We start from the raw sequence: 14,227 nt of genomic DNA, 5'->3' as shown, positions 1-14,227 counted from the left end.
TTACACCAGCAGCATGTTTATAGCTCCAATTAAGCCATTAACTCTTGGAAGACTGCTTTGAAAAAGCAGTACAACTACATGTTCCTCCTAGATCAAACCTCCCCGTTGTGGTGTCGCCACCATAGTGCTAAAGAGAGGAACAGTCCTCTCTCTTTGTTGTTTGGTCGTGTGAGTGGGCTGCGCCCCACGCAGGAGGAAAGGGAGGGGTTACCGCGCAGAGCGGCAGTTCATGGTTGGAAGTAATAAAGTGTTAGACGTGTTGCACCCCAGCTCCTGTGTCCGTCTCTATTCCTTGGGGACGAGGGACACCGGAGAACGTGAGGAGGTCCACGTGAGGACACCACATCTGGCGACGAGGCGGACACGCGCCCAGCCGTGCCCGCCACCTCGGGCCAAACGGCGCCTGCGGTTCCCCCCCCCCCCGGCTACCGGAGATCAGGGGTTTGGAGTGGGAACTTTTTCCAGCCGTCGAAAGAGGCCACAAGCGCGCATCCCACGGGTGGAGCGGAAACTGCGGCTCCCCGTGTGTCGACTTTCGGGGACGAGGAAAGAGAAACCTTTTCTCCCGCCAACGGCACCGCCTCAATGCGCGCATCTCACGGGTGGAGCAGGGATCGTGGCTCCCCGTGTACTGCATCCCGGGCGAGGAAAGTAGAAGTTTCTCCCGCCGACGGCGCCAACACAGGCAGACATACCTCCAGCGCTGCGGGTGGAGCGGCGGCTCCCTGCACTGCGCATCCGGGCGGTTGAGGAGCTCCGACCTCCCGCCAACGACAGCGAACCTCCGGACACATCGGGCCCACCCGGCACTGCGATAAGGGTAAGCAATAACCCCAGTGCTGGTAGTGAGCCCATCTGCAAGGCCTCATAGGCCCCACCATTCCCCAGCCTACGTGAGGAGAGTGTATTCCCTCGAACACAGCGCCCCCTAGTGACAGGCTGACGCCACCGCACCTGCAGACACCAGACAAACCAAGTCAAGCCCATGAGTGGCTCCGGAGAGGAATCACCTACCACCACAGTGACCCCAGCCCGCAGGGCATCACTCACAGTCCCAGTAACACCAGCACAAGAGGAGGAATCCTCCGCCCCAACATCCCCACACAGGAAAATGACGGACAGCCTTCTGGCCCAACTGCCAGCAAACTTTGATCTCACAGAGACAAGCACCTTGGGGTCTAGGTGGAGAAGATGGCTAAGAGACTTTGAAGTATGCTTGAAGGCAGCTGGTTCACTAGAAGATGAACAAAAACTAAACCTTCTAAATCATGCGGTTGGCTCCAATGTGCGAGATATCCTTGAAGAAATGCCGGTAGACACCATTGATTCATACGTCAAACTAAAGACGTCACTCACGGAATACTTCACACCTCACACGAACGTAGATTACGAACGGCACGTATTCCACACCACCAAGCAAAACAAAGGAGAGTCCATAGACGCATTCGTCATGAGACTGAGGACAAAAATGAAGCATTGTGACTTCAACAACTACTCGAATGAGGAGGCCCTCAGGTCGCAGATCATAGTGGGATGCGAAAGTGCAGAATTCCGAAAGAGACTACTACAGCAGCCGAGAAGTCTAGAAGAGATCCTGCGTCTAGCGAGATCGGACGCTGCCCTTGCAGCGCAAGTGGAAGGCCTAGACGACATAAGGATCACGCACGGCAAACAAGAAAGCATCCACAAGCTGGAGGCCATGTCAAGAACAAACCAAGACCCTTTCTGCTACAGGTGTGGTCACGAATACCCACACGAAGGGACCTGCCCGGCCATGGGACAAACGTGCTCCGCATGTGGCGGCGATGATCACTACAAGTCGGTGTGCCTAATTTTTCGCAGCAGAGTGAGAGGAGCCAACAGAAACGGAAAGACCGTGGCGGAACCAGAACAACACCAAAGCTCCCGCTACAGCAGGTCAGCGCACCACTCCCAGGAACAATGGCGACGTCGCCCTCACGACGACCAACCGGAAAGAAGACAGGAGAGGAGAGATTGGAGGGAGAGCAAAGCCACTCAGCCAAAAGCAAGACGACGACCCAGAAGATACGTGAGGTGCCTCATAGAACAATCACAGTCAGAGAGTATATCAAGCGCATCTTCAGAAGAGAGATCCCGCAAGCCGGAAATCCAACAAGAAGCACCGCGGAAGAAGGGGTATCTATATGCCCTTGGAAATGACAAGGCGAAAGAACACAGTCCTATGCTAAGAATAAGAGTAAACCAAACCCCGGCGGAATTCCTCATAGACACGGGAGCAACCGTGAACGTAATAAGCGAAGAGGTATACCAAAACATACCGAACGCCCCTCGCCTACAGCCCGCAAGAGCCCTCATCTATCCCTATGGCTCAAAGACACCCCTAGCGTGCAAAGGGTTCTTCATGGCATCCTGCCAGTACAAAGAGCATAAGAAAAGCATCCCCATGCACGTGCTAGAAGCTGCCACCGAGAGTGGCTGCATATTGAGTTATCGGTCAGCCATAGAGATGGGGCTCATTCACATATTATACCGCCTCATGGTGCACAAGTATCTAGACCCCACAGCAAGCATCGATCAAATATTCCCGGCGCTCTTCAAAGGTCTAGGAAAACTGAAGGGAAAACAAATTGAACTCCACATCGACCCCCACGTCACCCCAGTAGCCCAGCATTACAGGGGCATCCCCATCAATATCCAACAGCAAGTTGAAAACGAACTAACTAAGCTATTAGAAGCTGACATCATTGAGCCCGCGGAAGGCCCCACCCCGTGGGTCTCTCCCATAGTACCAGTACCCAAGCGAGACTCTTCAGATATTAGGATATGCGTAGACATGAGGAGACCGAATGAAGCCATCCTAAGAGAACGACACCAAGCCCCCCGGATAACGGACATGGTACACCTCTTGAACGGGGCGACAACATTCTCGAAGTTAGACCTAAACAAAGGATACCACCAGCTAGAACTCAGCAAAACCTCACGATACATAACGACTTTTGCCACTCATCTAGGTCTATTCCGCTATAAGCGACTCAGTTTCGGAGTATCCTCAGCCGCCGAAATTTTCCAGGAGGAGATCCACAATGTCATCAAGCATGTGCCCAACTGCTTAAATTACAGCGACGACATTCTGGTCTTCGGCCAAACCCAAGAACAACATGACGACACATTGATGAGAGTCTGCATGGCCCTAGAGGAAGCCCAACTAACGCTCAATAAGGAAAAATGTGAGTTCCGCAAGAAGACACTCAGATTCTTCGGACACATATTTTCGGAAAAGGGCATGACACCAGATCCCGAGAAAGTGAGTGCGCTTCGTGAGGCTGAACCGCCGACAACAACATCGGACCTCAGATCATTCCTGGGGCTCGCAAGCTACTGTACAAGATACATATGTGACTTTGCTTCCATCAGCGAACCACTAAGAGCTCTAACCAAACTGAACATTGAGTTTGTGTGGTCGACCAAATGCCAAGAAGCATTCCAAATCATCAAAGACCGCATCTCAGATGCCCGATACCTGGCGTACTTTGACCCCAAAAAGACAACAGAACTGGTTGTAGATGCCAGTCCCGTTGGACTGGGTGCTATCCTCACGCAGTTGGATGATAAAGACGGAGGAGGGAAACACATAGTATCATACGCCAGTCGAAGCCTATCAAAAACTGAACAAGCCTATTCTCAGGCAGAAAAGGAAGGGCTAGCGGTTGTATGGGCCTGCGAACACTTTCACCTGTTCCTATATGGGAAACCTTTCACAGTAGTGACAGACCACCAGGCACTTACGTTCATCTATGGCAACCCACAAGCCAAAATGCCGCCAAGGATAGCACGATGGGCACTCCGGCTGCAGGATTATCGATTCACCATAATACACCGACCAGGGAAAGAACAAAATCCCGCAGACTTTCTCTCCCGACACCCTAAAATAGAAAGCGAACCCGAACAATCCATAGCGGACCAATACATCAGATATGTCGTCCACAACAGCACCCCGCAAGGACTCAACACAGAACTAATAACGAGAGAATCTAACGCAGACCAGGGCATACAAACCATCTTGAGGTGCCTTGAAACAGGAAGGTGGAAGCATGCAAAACAGATCCGAGAAACCATGAGCGAGGAAATCAAGCAAGACATCACGTGCTTCCTGGCCGTAAAGGAAGAACTCGCAAAATCAGAGGAAGGACTATTACTAAAGGGGACGAAGCTGGTAATACCACGAAGCTTACGCCAGAAAGTGCTCGAGCTAGCGCACGAAGGACATCGGGGAATCGTGTCCACAAAAAGGATGCTGAGGCAAAAATTATGGTTTCCCCAACTAGATACCTTGGTAGAGGAATTATTAAGCAACTGTCCAACCTGCGTCATCACAAAGCCACATACGGTCCCAGAACCATTAAGAATGACCACCTTACCAGAAGGAACTTGGGAAGAGATCGCCATCGACCATTTTGGGCCCATGGAAGGGGGTGAATACATCCTGGTAGCCATAGACGAATACTCCAGGTATCCCGATCTACAGATCATCCCATCCACCGCTGCGCATCACACCATACCGGCTCTGGACCGAATGTTCACAACATATGGCATACCCAAGATCGTAAAATCCGACAACGGACCACCTTTCACAGGACAGGACTTTCAAAGATTCGCAGAGTACATGGGTTTCCGTCATCGCAAGATCACACCACTATGGCCCCAAGCGAATGGCACTGTGGAAAGGTTCATGAGCAATATCAAGCGCACCACTCAGATCGCACGCCTTACAGGCGAACCTGTTGAGAAAATGCTGTATCGACTAATGCGTGACTATAGGAACACCCCACACAGCACCACGGGGAAGTCACCATCAGAGGTAATGTTCGGGCGCATGATCAGAACGCGGCTACCGCAGGCACCTGATCGCAATGGACATTACGAAGAGGATGCAGAGATGAGAACAAGAGATTCCATCAGGAAGGAACACATGAAGGAAGCGGCCGACCGCGAGCGCGGAGCCAAAGAGAGCGACCTGGTGCCGGGGGACATGGTCGTAGTGCGACAACAACAACAGCGCAAGAATATGACTCCATTCAATGAGGAGCCACTCATCATCACTAGGAAAAGAGGATCGCTCATTACGGCCGAAGGAGATCACCGGTCCATAACGCGAAACTCTTCACACTTCAGAAAGATGCCGGGCCTTCACCATGATAAGGGACCAAGTGCACATGACTCATTCTCACACTGGGACGCCCCCTACGAAGGAGACCAAGAAGATTCTGGAGATGACGTGACACCCGAAGAGTGGAGGGCACCCGCCATAAGCATGGATCGACGTCCATCGAGAATCAAGAAAAAGCCCACTCGTCTCATTGAAGAAATGGGCTGAGGACGCAACTAACTGTTTAGTGATGGGAGGGTGTGGTGTCGCCACCATAGTGCTAAAGAGAGGAACAGTCCTCTCTCTTTGTTGTTTGGTCGTGTGAGTGGGCTGCGCCCCACGCAGGAGGAAAGGGAGGGGTTACCGCGCAGAGCGGCAGTTCATGGTTGGAAGTAATAAAGTGTTAGACGTGTTGCACCCCAGCTCCTGTGTCCGTCTCTATTCCTTGGGGACGAGGGACACCGGAGAACGTGAGGAGGTCCACGTGAGGACACCACACCCGTGCTCATCAAATTCTGTCAATTAACTGTTTATGAAAGTTAATTCTTCAACTCCAAGCGGGCGCAGAATGTGAAAGTGGTCCTGGCCTGTTCACACTATGAAAAAAAACGAAATCTACAATGCATACATGCCAACATTCCGATGCACCTGGGAGGGAGATTTCTTTAGGGAAATCCGGGGGACAAAAATTTCCCCATAGGAATGTATTGGGAAAATAATTATTTTAGGTGGGAGTACGTGAAAAATAGTGGTATTTTTCACTGAAAAATCGTGAGTCTCCCGCATGAATCGGGAGGGTTGGCATGTATGACAATGTTACTCGCACATCTCTTGCACCATACACATTAATTTCTGAATTTGTATACAATTGAATCCTCAAAGCAGATTTTTCAATGGAGACAGCTCAAACAATTGATGACTGTTTATTCTAACATAACAACGCCAAAAACATAAATAAAGAAAGCATTTTCTTTTTTTAAACTTTATTTCATCAACTTGATCCAAATATGAGTATGTCCAAAAATAGCCAACACGTGTTTCGCATAGCCCCCAAAATATATTTCAGTGGAGGCTAAGGAACTTCCTCATGGCTATCACAGAGTATGTTGATGTACAGAAATATATAGTACGACAGGAAATTAATCACCCAAAACTGTAGAAGACTACACAAATGTAACCAAGAAACAAAACTAGTATTACTCTTCAACAACATACAATTATATCTGATATGATTAAATTCTCCTTTCGTGCACACTGGCAAGTTCTGCTAATTAGCTCGAACCTGTAACAACTTCCAATAATTCGACAAACATATTTCCACATTTTCCATAATTTGCCATTTCATAATTCTACATGCAGGTTCTTAGAATATTGTAGCATGTGTATATTGTGCCCTGAGAAAAACACTGGCAGGCCCTTCGATTACAACGGTTGATGGTAAAGTTTCATTAAAGCTAACTCAACATTCCCAGTGATCCCAGAAGGTGATCCCAGAAGGATATGTTTTGGGCAGCAAATGGTTGGGAATGGCCGTAGGGATTATCATGGCCATGGGCAGTCAATGGGTGGATAAATAACCAAACAGCACCTACATGCGTATATGCTTATTCTCCGTAGCTGTTCTCTAATGCAATAGTTTCGACTTATTGGTGGCGCTTTAACGCCACATAATAGCCAACATTAAAAATGAGATACACATGTACTCCCATTAGTGATGGAGTAGAATAGTACCAACTTTAAATTAGGACAACTACCAATTAAACCTAGTAGAGTAGTCCAACAGAAAAAAAAACACTGCGTACCCACCTACCTTGCCAAAGTTTCAAAATGAATGAATATAGGGGTTAACTCTGTGTAAATCAGGGAACGTTTGGGTCATTTGGTGAAACATTGTAAATGTCAATTTACGTGTCTTGGTGTGTAGGAACATTACAATTTAAAGAAAGACACAGAGGCATACATTTCGCACAGTCTTCTTTATAGAAACTGCCAGCAGCAAATAACGACAGGGTAAACATTAAAAAGCTAGAAATGAACATCATGAACATGTCTAGGGCATGGCTCTCAACCCTTTATGCCCCGAATAAAGAATTAAAGAATTTTGTTTTGGCAGGTGAGATCCCATTGAAGTGAATAGACGTGTAAGGGGCTTGGTGAACTGATTGCATGGCGGCTGACACTCGCCAAAAGGGTGCAAGTTGAGAAGTATGGTTTAGGGTAAATCCGAGTGATTCTAATCAGTATGCACATCTGTAGAGGCATGTTGCAAGTTCCTCTTCTTTGCACATATTCTAAACCCATCCACCAACTGGAACATGGGACAAAACATCCTTACCCAGACACTGAGTAAAAGAAATAAACATAAAGTCCTCAAAAGGTATAGTTTGTCTCCCTCTCACAGACCTCCATAAAGACCTCAAAATGCATTGGCTAACTACAAAGGAGCAATAAAGTTAAGTAAGGGTGGGAAAATCTACATGTGTTTATTATAATTGAAAATTTCCCTCACAGCTAGCTAAGAATAAGTATTTTAGGTGAAGACATGGAGGCAGCGATTTGGCACATTCAAAGCGCATCAACAACCACTCGCAAAACATGCAGAATCATTTTGATAAGTAGAGTCACTTGACCAATCAGCCAATCCCAGAATGTCTTGCAGGGAACCACCAGACCAAAAAATATTTTCAGAGTGTGTCACCCGTGGAAAGATGAACACCAGAAATGTAGATATCAATACCAGAGAGAGACATGAACCGTCAAATCCACCTAGCAACAGTAGGAGAGTTGACAGGAGCAAGGTTTTCTTAAAAGAAATAAGCAGCTGTAAATGATTGAGATAGGCCATGGCTCTTTTTGTTTTAAACATTTGACTACACAGAACATTTCTTGCCCAGGAAAATCAGGGTAACTCACTTACATGGAAGGACATTTATTAAGCCTGTAAATGTTGAAGCAGACCCCAAAGGGAGAAAATAACCTATTGGTAACATCCAAAGTTTTAACATCGGAAAATCCTCTAAATGAGAAGCCCCTTAGCAATATGGTTACAGTTGCATACACCTGTTTCAAAGAGAACATTTAATTTCATGGGCAAGACAAAAACAAATTAAATACCAAATTAGCATTGAATAGGACAGTGGATTTGGGTCCCAGTGGTTTAGAAATGTAGCCCCTCGAGAAGGTGAGAAATCAATGGTTGACTACGAATGTTCATCGCATCCACAAACTCATGCCCTTCTGAAAGGGCTGATCTGTACAAATTAAGCATATGAAAAGCTTTACCTTGTTCAAACAAATGGGATACAAAATGTTCCATATCTACGGGAGATGCTGTAATGGGATCCAATGATCGCGCCACACACCAGTGAACCCAAACTCACCAAACTGAGTGATAACCCTTAGAAGATCCAGGGCCCAGAACACCAACACAAGAAAGGAAGCTTTTGCCAAGAACTCCTGAAATCATCCACACTCCCACTGGAAAGATCCCTGCAGAACTAAGTTATGATGATTGCCATCTAGGTTGTGATGAATCCTACGGATCCCTCACTGAACCCTTGCTTTAAGTCTCCTCACAGGTGGTCAGGAAAAGGCAGATGCTTCCTGATCCTGACCTTGGTGTGGTGGGCGGCAGGGTGTACTGCGGGAGGAGACAAGGCCCCGGGTTGTGAGGAGATCCTGTGGGATTAGACGCAGTATTTATCCGTTAAAAGGAAAAACCTTTCAAAGTTGCCAAAGCAGGTAATGACCTATTGTCATTATGATCTATCAGAACCACATATAATATCTGTGGCTATGGGCATAACTGACATAAAACATGAACAAACCCTAAGAACAGAAAGACCCTTCGAGGCACTTAAGGATAAAAACCCTCCCCACTCCCAAAGTTATAATGGAAGGAAATGTAATAATGTTGCCTTAAACAAACTGTCTTCTGCTTTTGCAATGGATTCTGATGGTACATCCGTAAATACCTTTAAGGGAAATACACCTACCCTTAAAAACAAGAAGTTGATAAAAAGAACTAACTTTGTTGTTGAGGACTACAAGTCCCATAATCCCATAAATACTGGGACGAAGGTAGAGGAGTGGAAGGTTATGTTGTAATAGTAATCAGGCAATTAAGCCTAACAGCCCACACCTGAAGGAACCTGAGAGGCATAAAAGGCCCCCTCAGGTGCAGGCAATTAGAAGGAGCTGGAACTGTGGCTGTAGTTCATGCAGTAGTAGCAGAAGGAAGAAGGCACAGTGTTGGCAATCCAGGCAGAAGTGGAAGAACCAAAGGGACGCCGAAACTTTGATACAGCAGATTTCACCGGCTTGTTCTGTGAGGGTCTGGTTTCCCCCAGGTGCAGAGGCTGCACAGCAGAAGACGTGCAGGAAGACTGTCTTTCCCTATGTAAGCCTAATTGGAGAGGTTGCCGTGCAAGAAGCATGTCGGAGACCGAGGCGAGGAGCTGTTGTAAAGCCGTGGGTCTTAGGAGCGTGAGGGGCTCCTTAATCAAGTGGCCGGACCAGAGGCACCTTCATCGATTAATGGTGTGGGTTCCAAGGGAAGTCTGAAGCAATAGAAGTTGTGCAACGCGTGGGGAAAGGATCACAGAAGCCGGTGAATCAAACCTGGCATTCTGATTCCTTGCATGAGCACTGGCGGCAACAGTATGCAGCTTAATATTCACTCGCATATAAGCAGAAGCGAGCTGAAGTTGTTCGTTGAGGTCTTAACAATGGGACAAGTAGCACTTGCGTGTGGTCAGGTATTTTCTCTTTCACTTGCATGAAGAACAAACTCTATGGAAAGCCATTGTTCGCTTTTCAAGGGAAAAGTGAATTTTGAATCTTTATTCACGTGAACAACAATTGCTCATAAAGAAATTTCAAGTGTTTTAAACGTTGTATCTGCACTTGGAGAGTGAGCAAGCATTGACCAAGCCAAGAGTATAACCCGCCTAAAGCTGAAAGCAGCCTTTCTCAAAGCCAGAAAACAATCTAACCAATACTGTGAGCCCAATAGAAATTTAACCTTGCCTAAGATACAAGTGTGCAAGCATTACCTTAAGCCAAGAGAGTGGCACCATGGCTTCTGGGTAATTATTGTGGCTAACAGTCGGCAGAGAGATAAAGGCACAGAGAGTAAGGGAAACTTGCTGCTTATAAATATTATTTGAAGTTCACACACGCTATATTGTCAAAGACTGTAAGAGAAAGAGCGAAGTGGGTCTTAAAGGCAAATTATGTCATACAATCGGGTAGAGTCATGTAACAGGCAGGGGGGCATAGGTGCAGTTACAAAGGGTACCGCAGTTACTTACATAGCAGACATTGTCATACATGTTAGCATGTAACACAGAGTTGTTGGATTTCTTTCTCTGGTGAGTCAACGATGTGGTCTGGTTAGGAGAAAAGCTGAGTTTTAAGAGCTTTACGGAAGATCCAATATGAGTTCTCAGCCTTCAAGGATGGGGGAGGTCTTTCCAGAGTTTTGCAGCAAGGCAAGGCAAACTTGAGGCTCCGGCTTTGCATCGCTTTACTTTTGAGATGATTAGTCGATCAGTGTAGGGAGCCCTTGTGGGTCTTGTGGAGTGAACTTTGGTGATTTCTTGGGATAGGTAAGGAGGTGCAGTATTGGAAAGGCACTTGGGGGTAATGGAGAGTGTTTTAAAGGTGAAACGCTCCTGGATGGGTAGCCAATGTGCTTCTCTTCTGGCCTTCGAGATGTGCTCTCTTTTCGGGGTATTGAGGGCTGCTCTCAGGGAATTGTTTTGTATGACCTGAAGTATGTGGATGTTTGCAGATGAGGTGCCTGTGAATAAGAGATTACAGTAGTCGATCTTGGGGCCAATGATTGCACAGGCAATGGAGAGGCAATTCTTTTTTGAGAGGAAGGGTCTTGAGGAATTGAAGACCTTGGTGGCATAAGCTGCTGAAGAGGCGATGGCGTTTACTTGTCTAGTCATATTAAGAGTGGCATCAAGGTAGACTCCTAGAGTCTTGACTGTAGTTGAGACAGGGATTAGACAATTGTCAATCCAGAAGGCAGTGTGTTGATTGTTAAGGGCTTTGAGGGCATTTGGTGTGCCGACAATTAAGATTCTGTTTTTGTCACTGTTCAGGCACAGATGGTTTGCTGCCATCCAGGCCTGTATTGTATTGTATTGTATTGTAAATCTTGTTGAGGGTGTCAGAGTTATCTGTGTAGTTGTCTGAGAGTGGGATCAGGATTTGGGTGTCGTCGGCATAGTTGGTGTATGCTATGCAGAGTGAGTCAAGGATATTGAAGAGTGGCCTGGTGTTACGCTCACCTGGTATCCACAGGGACGCCACTCAGCCTGGGTTGGTTGCTGGTATCTTCTTCCCAGTTTTCCCAGATGTGGTCTGCGTAGGATGTTCTGCTTGAAAATACAGGAGGGCTGTGTTCAACACTGGCCGACTGAGGCAAGTATCCTCACACGACCCCGTGTGACTTCAGCCCCTCTGGGCCCTCTCCTCACCTTGTTGTGGAATTAGGCGTGCTCTCCGTCCTGCCTTCTTCGCAGGGGCGCATTGTCTTCGGTGGCCGTGTGCGGCCAAGTTACTTTACTGGCGCGGGCCCGTTTGGTGTCTCTCAGGTAGGTCTTATTGCAGCAGTTTTGTATAGCGTTGTTATTCTTGCATGCCTTTCTTGTTTAATAATGTCTTTTTTCTCCCCTGGGTGTGCAGAGCTTCAGCGTGGCGAACTGGCTGAGATGGGCCTCGCCGGTAAATGATGGCGCGTGATGTGCGCTACAATGTGGTAAGTAAGCGCTAAGCGCAGCGCTGTCTTGTCTTGCCTTTGCTAACCTGTTTTCTTCCTTCCTTACAGGTCGCAGTATTTCTCCAGCGTGTGTGGAACTTCGGAGCGGTGCCGGCCGGGAGGCGGCCAGCCAGGTAAGCTTCTTGTGCAGTTTGTGGTTTCGTAATGTCAAATATGCCTTCTCTAATATTGTCCTTTCCTTTCCTCTTTCAGGTCTTTCGGTCTGGTAGGTATGCAGAATCCAGAGAAAGCTGTTCACTGGAGCTGAAAGCGGATAATAGGATGGAGACTGCAGGTAAGATGCTGCTAACGATGTCCCTTTTGTCTCCTTTGCAGGTTCGCTTCTCTGAGGCTCGTGGGTATGACAGGACACGGTGAGCGTCACGTTGCAGTCTGCAAAGTAACGCAAAGCGTGCTTTTTTGTTCGGGTGTGGTTTAAATAGCCTCAACAAAGTAGTCTAGGTAAAGTAGTCCCTAGGCCACCACACCCAAAACACTATACTGCATAGCTTGGTTCCCAGGAACCAAGCTATGTGGGTGCCTCCATGTTGGCTGAAGGCCCCAAATGAAAAAAGTAGTCCCCCTGCACACATGTTCTTCAAGGTGTATGAGCCTAGCACCATAGGCGCCAGGACTGGCCCCCAGAGAGCTTTGGGAGTGGGTGCCAGGCCTTCAAGGCCTTAATGGAGACCCGAGCCCTAATCCCAGCTGGCAAGTGGGCTTGCCAGTGGGGGTCTGGGGTGAGAGTCGTGACACCTGGTAAAGATATTCTACAGGGTTGGAGCGATGCAAGGTCCTTGGGGGACACCACAAGTGATGGCAGAGGGAGGGGCCTTAGTCGTCTCCGAGATGACCCTCATTACCCTTCCTTGAAGGAAGGATGCGATCCAAGCAGTAGCTTGTGAGGAAAAACTGTTGTATATGGTGTGATGGTGGCAGAGGATCTGGTGGTTGACTAGGTCAAAGGAGGCAGATAAGTCTAGGAGGAGGAGCCGTACATGGTTGCCCGATCTCGTCTAGCTGGTTTTTCAAGTACAGGAGGGCAAGTTCGGTACTGTGCCCCGGGCGGAAGCCAGATTAATGAATCCCTAGGATTCTGTTATCCTCCAGGAACTGTTGGACTTGCAGATAGGCTGCACGGTCCAGGATTCTTAGTAGAAAGGGGACGGTGGTGATTGGCCTGTAGTTTGTTAGATGCAAGACTTGAGTAGTACAAGTGGAATAATAAGAGGCAGAGGAGAATGTTCTCATGATAAACTCTAGTAGAAGTGTAGTTGTTGACGTAGAAGCAGCAGTACTGTGAAGTCATCCTGACAAAGATACCTACTGTCAATCCTAATCTTGTGAATAGAAACATAACTGTTAATTAAGACCTGTGTTTCACTAACATTTATAGACGTTGTATTTCTTTTGAACTGTGGCAAATCTTCTTGCATAACTGCAAATGGTGGCAAAGCATTGTGCTGGGAATAACATTGGTGTTATTGTGAGGAAGTGGAAAGTACTTGTTTCACCAAGAAGAAAATCTTTGCTATTGTTGGAACTTTGGTTGACAAAACTTTACCTTGACATTGAAACATCAAGAACTGATCTGAGCCTATATTACCTACATGGATTTCCTTGGTTTTTTTTTGTTGAACATTGGAGATTAATTCATTTTCAATTCTGGGTAAGGGAGCCCACCCACGTTATGGGGGGATTATCAAGAAATGGTGAATATGATTGTTGGTTATTTGAATTGCCATATATTTCCTTTGTATTTGATGTTTAAATGTGAGGGCTAGACAACCTGTGTTAGAGTGCTTCCCTTCAGTTTTGTTAGGCAGGGAAATCCTCATCAGAGTAGGGACAGTGAGGCATTTAATATAATTTATGATTTAATAAAATGGCATGTTTTGAACAATCATCAAAAAGTTGTTTGCCTCGTATTGCTGGCACCTCATAGGATCCAAACGAATATGAGGGAACATCGGATAAGGAGGAGGACATACATAAAAATGTACACCAGAGCTGAATACTAAGCCTGAGACTGCCAAAGGAGAGTTACCAGGACCACTGATGACTTCTGTATCCTGTAAGGAACTCATGGTGGCAATAGTAAAGACAGACATAATTGATCACAGTTCAAGGGTGTTTATTAAACTGTATGCAGGTTGGAGAAACACCTAATATAAACCTAAATCTAAGATGGGAGCAACTGTTGACCATCAAATGAAAAATAATGCCGTCCTAGTGGCGTTGTGTCAAATAAAAAGGGCCTATACTAAGAAACCTCCTTTACCAAAAGTCTCTTGCCTTCAAAGGCCTGATGTTTACTACAAACAAAT

Source organism: Ambystoma mexicanum, chromosome 11, assembly GCF_040938575.1.
Source record: "Ambystoma mexicanum isolate Mex_15411 chromosome 11, UKY_AmexF1_1, whole genome shotgun sequence".
Taxonomy (NCBI): domain Eukaryota; kingdom Metazoa; phylum Chordata; class Amphibia; order Caudata; family Ambystomatidae; genus Ambystoma; species Ambystoma mexicanum.
The sequence above is the reverse complement of the archived record's forward strand: the minus strand, read 5'-3'. Positions refer to the sequence as shown.